The sequence below is a fragment of the Helianthus annuus genome, chromosome 17 (assembly GCF_002127325.2).
Source record: "Helianthus annuus cultivar XRQ/B chromosome 17, HanXRQr2.0-SUNRISE, whole genome shotgun sequence".
In the NCBI taxonomy this organism is placed as follows: Eukaryota; Viridiplantae; Streptophyta; class Magnoliopsida; order Asterales; family Asteraceae; genus Helianthus; species Helianthus annuus.
Genome location: NC_035449.2, coordinates 156,659,160 through 156,669,586, shown reverse-complemented (window position 1 = coordinate 156,669,586; position 10,427 = coordinate 156,659,160).

The following is a 10,427-nucleotide window of genomic DNA, read 5'->3' as shown; positions in this document are numbered from 1 at the left end:
TGTTATATAATTTTGATGAGTATTTAAGCCCCTTTTACACTTTTAGTCAAGTTTTAAATTTATAAAACACGATATTTACTAACACTAAACACACATATGGGCAAGTGCACCCATCGTGGACGTAGTATAGTGTTGGTAAGATACCGAGGTCGTCCAAGGACACAAGAGCTTTTAATACCGGTTTATCCTCAACGTCTAATCAAATCAAAAAGTGAGAAAAATGTTTTAAACTAAGAAAAATAAAAACTAACTAAATGCTGAAAAATAAAATAAAATAAAAACAGCTAGACAAGATGAATCACTTGGATCCGACACGTGTATTAGTATAACCTTTGATTATTTTCGCACTTTTGCACTTGTTTAAGAGATTATCTTAGTTATTGTAGTAGGCCCCTCTTTTGAAGGCGACGTTACCCTCAACCCAGTAGTTTGAGTCAGCAAGGATACAATCCTAAAAGGTCGGATTATTGAAAGATAATGAATTAAGTTATTAATGCAAATTGTGGTAGGCCCCGCTTTTGGCGGTGACGTTACCCTCGGCTAAGTAGTCTGAGTCAGCAGGGATACAGTCCTAAATAGCCGGGTTATAGTATTAATAGTAGTTAACTTATGAGGGGGTCAAAGAGTTTGGATCCCCGCCATCCAATACCTATGGGCATTGAAGGAGATCCTACTAAATTTGACCCAGGTCCCAAGCAGGACCTCTAAACGCTGAACAAGGGCAAGACCCTTACCAAACCGTTCCCTTAACCCCCGACCAGGTAGCCAACATACCTCCATATAGACCGTGGAGATATGAATGGTGAAAATCTTTTATTTTATATAGACAGTAAAATAATGCCAAGACACCACGGACAAACGATAAGGAAGGATCACCTTCAACATAAGTAACTAGTTATTAAAGTCATTAATACAAAACCAAATAAAAAGTGCAAAAGATTAAAAATAAAAAGTATTATACTAAACACTTGTCTTCACCAAGTGATGTAAGAGACTTAGGCAAACATGGCCTTGATTGTCAAGAACTCTTACGATCAATCTTGGATCCCGAGACGACTCACACACTCTACGATGGACAATGGATGATGGTGGTGGATGATGGTGTTATGGTGGTGGTGGGTGGTGGATGAAGTGTGAGAGAGGTGGTGTGCCAAGGGATGAGAGAGAATGAAACCAAGCTCCTCTATTTATAGGCTGAACAGAAGGCTGGACACGGCCCCGTGTCCGCTGGACACGGCCCCGTGCCCGTCTGACATTCTCTCTCTTCATTAATTGTAATTCGCAATTACAATTAATGCGCCTGCTGTACTTTCACCACGCCCCCGTGCCCGCTGGACACGGCCCCGTGGTGGGCAATGGAAGCTTCTACTGGTTTGTCTTTTCTGCTGCTTCCTGGGCACGCCCCCGTGTTCGCTGGACACGGGGCGTGTTCAGACTCTGTTTTCTCTTCTTTGCCTTGGGAGGTGCCGTTGAGGGTCCGGGCAGTGTACTTTTGTTCCTTTTCTTGTATTTATGGTAGAATTAGTTGTCTTTTTGCTTCTTTTGTGATTTTGAGCTCATTTCATCCTGAAAATACAAAAGGAAGACAAAAACACTCTTTTTCCAACATTAGTACTTAAAAAGGGTTAGTTTTATGCCTTAATTGATGTGATTTATATGTTGCATTTTACACACATCAAATACCCCCACACTTGAACTTTTGCTTGTCCTCAAGCAAAACTCTTTAAATGTGGCTTACACTCCCAAATGGAATAGGTAGAAGAGAAGTTTTTTAGCTTGTCCTAGAGTGTCGGGAATCCAAGGTCTTTGTAAGTTTTATTTTTATTTATTTACAATCCTATTCGTTATGATTTATTTTGAACGTTTCATAAGATAAATTACTTATTTAGGCATAGCATGCCTTATTAAAATTCCATTTATATACAAGTTCACATACCTCACGGGGGATCACTCAACACTCGGCCGAAGGTGTATATTTTTAGTGAATCACTCGAGAGCGGCATGGAACTTACGCCTTCCATAGGCTTGCCAAGCAATCAATCCTCCTCCTTTTTAACTTTTGACCTTTGTAAATATCAAGAGGACTTTTGGGGTGAAGGGTTAGGCTTGGGTTAAAGGTGGGTGGTTGGTTAGTGGTTAGTAAAAAGGGCGAAAATCGTAAAAGCGTCGGTTTTCGTAAAATGCCTTGTCTTTAGCGACTTTTTCTTTTGAAGTATTTCTCCAAACAAGCTTTTATATAGCTTTTGTTTGTTTTTGACTTCATTCATTATATTTTTTTTTTCATCACATAAAAAGGCGAGTTTTACGAAAAACCGAGCTTGTTACTAAAATAAAGGGTGAAAAATAAAAAAAGGTTTTTGGTGGGTGAAAATGGTTTTTGGGGTAATGAAATGAAAGGTTTAGGCTCAAAGGGGCTATCTAGGGGGATTTTGGGTAGGTGATAAAAAAAAATTAAAAATAATGGTGTTGAAAGAAAAATGGTTAGTCCTAATGCCTCCATCATTTACTTACTTGGGTTTAAGTTGGTAAGGACCGGGAATGTATCGTCGTGGCAAGTTCTAGATTTGTAAGAACCAAGCGGCTATTCACACAAGAAACGAAAAATGAGCATTTAATCTAAATATGTATATTTTTGTGCTCAATAAAGGCTCAAAACTCACTTTTGTGGGAATGGGTTTTTAATGTGATCAAGTATATATAATCGAATTTTTAACTAGACTTGTTATGCCGTTTCATAATTTTCTTATGTTGGTTCTTTGTTATCACGACGCTATCGGTTGTAAACTTGTAAAAATATAACCTTTTTAGAACTTGTTATTCCCAACTTAAGCTAAGACAAGTAAATAAATAAAAAAATGAAAAAGTTTTTGAAAAAAAATTTGGGGTGTTTAGCGGTTCCAATAGAGTTTTGTGTAAGGCTTGTGTTTAGGATTTGCAAAATTTCAAGGTTTTAGCATCCCCCCCACACTTAAATTACACATTGTCCTCAATGTGTCCAAAAATAAGGTTTTTGGTTGATTAGAATGTGTAAAAGTGGGTTAAAAAGCAAAGATATATGTTACTGGCAGTCTGGACACGGCCCCGTGTCCATTGGACACGGCCCCGTGGTGAACTGCCAGTAACGAAAACTTACAGAAGGTGAACACGGGGGCGTGTCGGCTGGACACGGCCTCGTGTCTGGCAAAAAATTACAGGCCAGTAGCCAAACAGCAGATCTGGGAGATGAACACGGGGGCGTGTCGGCTGGACACGTCCCCGTGTGGACAGTCTGTGAGCCTGAAAAACAGGTTTTGTCTCCCGGTTTCTCCATTTTGGGGCTGCAAGTGCTAATGTTTAGCACTCTAACCCTTGCATTGCACCTGTTTAATCACTCAATACCAACCAAACAAGCACAAACCATCCTAAATTACCATCGTCAAGTATCATCCAAGCATAAAGTAAAAATAAAACAAAGATAAAAAGTAGTTAGAGAAAGTAAATTGTTCGACAAATGGCACGCAGGCCATGAATTGTTTGATAGATAGAAGGGCACTTAAACCTGTGGGCTCATCACCAACCAGCCCCTTGTTCCTCCAAACCGCCTACTCCGTGTCTTCATCACTACCATCACCTCCACCCCCATGCCTCGCCATGTACTCCCGGATGCTACCGATATCATCTTGTATATCGTTAATGTTGCGCTCGATAGCTCCAACCCGGTGGTGTGTGTTGTTGGCGAGATTGTAGGTGTTCCTTGTGCACATGAGGTTTTCCTGCAAAAGATCATGTAAACTTTGAAAGTTAGGAAAACCACCTCCTTGAGAGGAGGATTGGCCCGGATCGCCTTGGGGTGGGTACTCAAAATGGGGATGTGCTGCATGAAGAACTAGAGCCTCTTGCGGGTTCCATGCATAGCCTTGCGTCCTTTGAAAGCTCACCGTCCCGTCTTCCGCCTCATAAAGTAAGTTCATGGCTCGGCAAATGTGGTAATCGACCCGTCCCGACCATGGACTTCTCTCAAAGGATCTTGGGATATTCGTGAAATGCTTGAAAAGACGGTACACCCATCCCCCGAAGAAGATTGGTGTAGGAGCATGAGCAAGGCGATTCAGGTGCATGTTTCGCAGTAGGAGGTACGGAACATCGAGAGGCTTCTGGGTGTGGATGCAGTGAAGGACAACCAAATCTTTCAACCCAACAACGCCACTACTGTCGTGGCGTTGGTTCAGCGAGTACGTGAGGAGCCTGTGGATATAGCGGTATAGTGGGTCCCTCAGTTTGGTGCTTTTGGTGCTGCTTGGGTTGTAGATCCCTTCACCTATTTGAGCCCATGCGGCTTGGCGTTCAGTTGCATCCAAGTCTCGTAATCCCCCAGTATTCTCTTCATTCCCTGCTTCCTCATCACTGTATAGCCCTATGATAGATCCAAACTGTGCCATGGAGGTTGTGAACGTGGTCCCTCCACATCGGAATGTGACCGCCTCATGGTCAAACGGTTCACATCTCGAGTTGAAAATGAAGCTGCTGTAGAACTCCATCGTGCATTGATGTACCGACCGTAGTCGGGTGGTCAATGCGACATGCTGTGGACCCCTCACAATGTTGTTGAAGCGGTCAAGTTGATTCACCATGGTTAGCAAGTCGGTACACGCCCGCCTTGGGTACTCTTCCGGTCTTGTTTGTAGAACCTCGTATCGTGCCCTAGCGTCCAGTTCACTTGCGTTAAACCTCGTGAATTTAGACATCTGAAAAGAATACATAAAAATTAGTACGAAACAAGGAAAATCAGAGTGAAACTGCAAACAGTGGGCTGGACACGGCCCCGTGTTCAGCGGACACGCCCCCGTGTCCAGGCGTCTGTAACCCAAAAATTCCATTTTTCGTCCCGGTTTCGAAAACCTGAAAATTTTTAGCCCAATAGTAGCGGTTTCCCCCGAAAATGAAACCCTAAGTGTCATTTTTCCAAAACAAACCGTTTACCCTTTCAATTTCGTGTTTTTTCGGTTCAAGAACAAGGGTTTGGGGTTTTAGTTGGAAATCGAACAAATCTATCAACAATACTTGTCTATTTACTTCCTACTATACTAATCTAAACTATTACTAAGAAATTTCATCAAAAATTTTGAGTTCGATCCGGATGAACATGAAGAACCCTAAATTTTTCCCCAATTTTTGATGTTTTAACTACATGCAAGTAACTAATCGAACTACTAAAGAGGATAGAATCATACCTTGACGTTGTTAGATTCGGTGGTGACGTTGAAAAACTGCAGAAAATCGCCTCAAACCAGAGCGTTTTCGGCTAAACGGGGCGTGTGGAATGGTGTAACTGATAGGAAAAGAGGGTTTTATCCCGACAGTTGCCTCGACACGGCCCCGTGTCCAGCGGACACGGCCCCGTGCCGAGCAAAGTTTTTGAAATTTTTTTTTTTTTTGTGCTCGTGTGCATGCCCATTATTTCCGAAAATGGCTAGAAGACTTACTGGTTTTTAAACGTACACTTACCTGTAACATGTCGGGTATGAGTTTATTCGTTAACCGTTTGAAGTGAGATCTCCTCTTCCTCATCCTCAATGGATCCTCGGTAGAGTTTTAGCCGTTGGCCGTTGACTTTAAATGGTGTCCCATTTCGAGTTTTAATTTCTACTGCACCGTGTGGAAAAACATGGGTGACGGAAAAAGGTCCTGACCACCTAGATTTTAGCTTACCAGGAAATAACCGAAGTCGTGAATTAAACAATAGAACTTGATCTCCTACCCGAAATTCATTGGATTTAATATATTTATCGTGTAGATTTTTCATTCTTTCCTTATAAATTTCGGAGTTAGAATATGCATAATTCCTTAGTTCGTCTAATTCATTTAATTGACAAAATCGATTTTTACCGGCATTTTCCAAATCTAAGTTTACGTTTTTTATTGCCCAGTAGGCTTTGTGAGCTATTTCTACTGGCAAGTGACAACTTTTTCCATAGACGAGTTTATATGGGGTTGTGCCTATAGTGGTTTTATAAGCAGTTCGAAAAGCCCATAAAGCGTCGTCTAATTTGTCGGCCCATTCTTTTTTATTTATTCCTACGGTTTTTTCAAGTATTCGTTTTAAACCTCGATTAGTCACTTCGGCTTGCCCATTTGTTTGAGGGTGATATGCCGTTGAGACCCGGTGATAGACCCCATACCTTGTTAATATTTTCTCGAGTTGATGATTGCAAAAATGGGTACCTCTATCACTTATTAAAGCCTTTGGTGTCCCGAAGCGAGAAAACAACTTTTTCAGAAATTTTACCACTACTCTTCCATCATTTGTTGGAAGAGCCTCGGCCTCCGCCCATTTAGACAAGTAATCGACTGCCACAAGTATATATTTGTTTCCCTTTGAAGGTGGGAAAGGTCCCATGAAATCGAGTCCCCACACATCAAAGATTTCACAGACGAGAATGCCATTTTGAGGCATTTCGTTTTTGGAAGAAATATTACCTGATCTCTGGCAGGCATCACATGTCTTTACAAGGTTTTGTGCATCCTTGTAAATGGTTGGCCAGTAAAATCCTGAATCAAATACCTTTCGTGCGGTACTTGCGGCACCATGATGTCCTCCGTATGGACCTTCATGACAATGACGGAGAATTCTTCGTGCTTCATTACCATGGACACACCTTCGGATGAGCTGGTCGGCACACATTTTGAAAAGATAGGGGTCTTCCCAAAAGTAATGCTTTTCATCAGCAAAGAATTTTTTTCTTTGATGATGTGGCCATCCTTTGGTGACTATACCGCTAGCTAGGAAATTAGCGTAGTCGGCATACCATGGCTCTTGTCTACTCTCCATCATTTCCAAGGATTCCGTGGGAAATTTCTCGTTGATTTGCTCGTCTCTGGTTGTCTCCAAAGCTGGGTTTTCTAAGCGTGAGAGATGATCTGCGGCAGTGTTTTCTGCTCCTCTTTTGTCTTTGATTTCGATGTCGAATTCTTGGAGGAGTAGAATCCATCTGATCAAACGGGGTTTTGCGTCTTGCTTCTTGAAGAGGTACCTGATGGCTGCATGGTCTGTATAGACTACTATTTTAGAAAGAACAAGATAAGAACGAAATTTATCAAAAGCAAATACCACTGCTAGTAATTCTTTTTCTGTAGTTGTATAATTTTCTTGTGCATCATTAAGAGTTTTACTAGCATAATAAATTGGGTGGAAATGCTTTTCTTTTCTTTGTCCCAAGACTGCTCCAACAGCAAAGTCACTTGCATCACACATGATTTCGAAAGGAAATTTCCAATCTGGCACTATCATGATAGGTGCATTGACTAGCATTTTCTTGAGGGTTAGAAATGCTTGATTGCATTCCTTGTCAAAGATGAAGGGTGTATCTTTTTCAAGTAATTTGGTTAGAGGCCTTGAGATTTTTGAAAAGTCTTTGATAAATCTTCTATAAAATCCGGCATGTCCTAGGAAACTTCTGATTGCTCGTACGGAGGATGGAGGAGGTAATCGAGAAATAGTTTCTATTTTTGCTCGATCAACTTCCATTCCTTCGCTTGATATTTTATGACCGAGTACTATTCCCTCTGTCACCATAAAATGGCATTTTTCCCAGTTAAGGGCGAGGTTAGTTTCCTCACATCGGGATAGCATTCGTTCAAGATTATCGAGGCATTGGTCATATGAGTCTCCAAAGATGGAAAAGTCATCCATGAAGACTTCCATTGTCTTTTCGATCATATCATGGAAAATGGCGACCATACAACGTTGGAATGTTGCAGGCGCATTACATAGACCGAATGGCATGCGTCGATATGCGAAAGTTCCGTAGGGACATGTGAAGGTTGTTTTCTCTTGGTCTTCCGGTGCTATCGGTATTTGAAAGTAACCTGAAAAACCATCTAAGAAACAATAAAATTTATGACCGGATAATCTTTCTAACATTTGATCAATGAAGGGTAAAGGGAAGTGGTCTTTCCTTGTCGCTTCATTTAATCGCCTATAATCTATACAAACTCTCCATCCTGTGACGGTTCTTGTTGGTATTAATTCATTTTTCTCGTTACTTATTACCGTCATACCTCCTTTCTTTGGGACTACTTGAACGGGACTTACCCACGGGCTATCGGAGATAGGGTAGATTAGTCCGGCGTCGAGTAGTTTGATGACTTCATTCTTAACCACTTCTTGAACATTGGGGTTCACTCTTCGTTGCGGTTGATTTACCGTTTTGTAGTCATCATTCATTAAAATTTTGTGCGTGCACATGGAAGGGCTTATTCCTTTAATATCTACAAGCTTCCAAGCGATCGCGTTTTTGTGTTTTTTAAGCAGGCTAATTAATTTTTCTTTTTCTACCTTACTTAATTTCGATGAAATAATTACGGGTAAACTACCATCTTTGCCTAGAAAAGCATATTCCAAACCTTTAGGAATTTCTTTGAGCTCAATGGGTGGGTCTTTAGAAGACACCTTATTTTGTGGCTCATCTAGATTAAGAACCTTAAAGGTTTGTTCTATGGCTATCTCTTCTTCGACAAAGTGGTCTTCTTCGTTGGTTGTATCGGGTGGTTCGGCTTCATCTTCAATTAGGGGGTCATTATTGCCAAAAGGATATTTCATTGAACGCTCAAGATCTATGCTCCTTTTGAATGCCCCTAGTTGAAGAGGTAGATTGTTGAATTTCCGGTTTTTCAAAGCTTTATGAGTTTGTACAAAAGGTTTTCCCAAGACTAAGGGGGCGTCATCAAGGATGACGAAGTCGGTTGGGATTACCATTTGATTTGTTTGAACCAAAACATCTTCAATTACACCGATTGATTTCATTACTTTTCGATCGGATAGAAAAATGGGAATTTGAAGTGGAGTAAAATCACTAACACTTAATTTTTCAAAAATGTAGTTAGGCATTATGTTAACACAAAGATCTTTATCAATGGTGATATTACTAATAAATGAATTTTGAAAGAAACATGGAACCGGTGTAATGTTAATTTCAAAAGGATCTTCTTTTATTAGCGAGGTTTGATCATTAGTTAACTTAACACTCACTATCTCTTTGATTTTAGCACTAGTGTTTAACTCTTTTAAAAACTTAGCATGAGGGGTTACTAAACAATGATTTTCGAAAGTAGGTGACAAGAGATTAATTTCTTCAAAATTAGACTCTTCTTGGATTTTAGCATTATCAGACTCACCTTTTTCGTTGTTTAACTCATGTGTCGGTTTTTCACTTTCTTGTTCTTCCATTTTTACACTTTCAACTACCTCTACGTTATTATTATTTTTTAATTCTTCTCTTGCGTGGGATTCCTCTTCCCTTGCGCGAGATTCCTTTATATAACGTTCGATAGTTTTAAGTTGTTCCAATATCCTATTAGTTACTTCGGTGAGAGAAAAAGAATTTGGATCCTCAAAGCTTGAATCCGGTTGTTCGATCCTTGGCTCCTCATAGTACTCATATGAAGTAGATGGTTCACACCATTGTTCTTCATTGTAAGTATATGATGGATAAGGGTCGAAACTTTGTTCTTCATAGTACTCATATGAGGTGGGTTGTTCACGCCATGGTTCCTCATAATAAGAGTATGAAGGTGGTGGCTCATATCTTGAATCCTCAAAGTATGAGTATGAAGGCTCATACCTTGGTTCATCAAAATATGAGTATGAGGGAGGAGGTTCATACCTTTGGTCTTCATAGGATGTGTATGAAGTTGATGGCTCGTACCTGGGCTCCTCATAATGGTTGTATGAATTGGATGGTTGATATGAAGTATTATATTGAACCGAGCGTGCGTTACGATAATTAGTGCAATAATTACCCCTATAATCATCCTCATCATAGGTGTAGTTGTAACCTCTTGAGTATTGATCCATAAGAATCACTCAACAGACCACAACTGAGTCTCGGGACCAGAAAACAAAAATAAAGACGGAAACAGAAGCTGGACACGGCCCCGTGTTGGGTGAACACGGCCCCGTGTTCAGGGTCTGTATCTGGGCGTTTTAATTAAAGTTACTGGTCACGTTGAGCATGGGGGCGTGTTCAGTGAGCACGGCCCCGTGTTCAGACTCTGTATCTGGGTATCTACTCTAAAAATATGCAGCACGGGGGCGTGTTCAGCGAGCACGGCCCCGTGTTCAGGCTACTGTAAATGCAAATTAAACTAAAATGCAGAAAAATGTGCGCGCGTTTTAAAAAAGTTTTGAAAAACTGATTAAGCCGTCGATTTTTAAGCTTTCTTAAAATCCTTGTGTCCCCGGCAGCGGCGCCAAAAACTTGATGTGTGTCGGTGTGTATATAATTTTGATGAGTATTTAAGCCCCTTTTACACTTTTAGTCAAGTTTTAAATTTATAAAACACGATATTTACTAACACTAAACACACATATGGGCAAGTGCACCCATCGTGGACGTAGTATAGTGTTGGTAAGATACCGAGGTCGTCCAAGGACACAAGAGCTTTTAATA